Here is an 885-nt window from a genome sequence, read left to right as displayed (position 1 = left end):
GGTGGTTTTTGCGGGGCAAGGGGCAGTTGCACCTTTGATTTTAGGACAGAAGAAGAAAACAAGCTTATAGATAATAATTGCAAATAACCATAAAATATATATGTAATAAATGAAACGACACAATTTGCGAAAACGTATCCAGGGGCGTGTACAGGATTTGTTTACCAGGGGGCGGGGGGAGTCTTAACGTAACCCAAACTTGCGCAGCACGCGAAGCGGGGGGGGGGGAGGGGGGGGGGATCTGGGCGGCCCTCCCATAAAATTTGAAATTAGACCCCCTTAGATGGTTTCTGCGCGAGCCACCCCCCCCCCTTGTTACAACGGCCCCTCGTATCAGGCGGTATAAATAAATCACAAACGTGAGATAGAGCGCAGAGGAGAAGCTGAGCGAGAAAGAGGCGAGAGAGAGAGAAGAGGAGGCAGAGAGAGGAAAAGAGAGGAGGAGCAAGTGCAGATAAGCCTGGAAGAGAGAGGAAGAGAAGAGGAGAGAGAGAGCATCGAGACGATGGAAGAGAGAAGAGAGAGCCGAGCGGAGAGACGAGAGACGAGACGAGAGAGATAGAGAGAGAGGAGAGAGTGAGATGCCTAGGAGAGAGGGAGGAGAGAGAGAGAGAGAGAAGAGGACGAGAGAGAGAAGAGGGGGGGGGGGGAGAGAATAAATGTCAAATAGTGTCAAGGGACCACTTTATATATAGTAATATAGCTCCACCCTTTAGTATATATATTTAAGCTCACCCTAGTATATATATAAGCTCACCCTTATATATATATAAGCTCACCCTTATATATAATACAAGCTCACCTTATATATAATATAAAAAACGCACCGCTATATATTATATAGAGCTCCACCCTTATATATATATAAGCTCACCCTTATATATA

This window comes from Priapulus caudatus, unplaced genomic scaffold (assembly GCF_000485595.1).
Source record: "Priapulus caudatus unplaced genomic scaffold, Priapulus_caudatus-5.0.1 Scaffold1581, whole genome shotgun sequence".
NCBI lineage: Eukaryota > Metazoa > Priapulida > Priapulimorpha > Priapulimorphida > Priapulidae > Priapulus > Priapulus caudatus.
Note: the sequence above shows the minus strand (reverse complement) of the source record.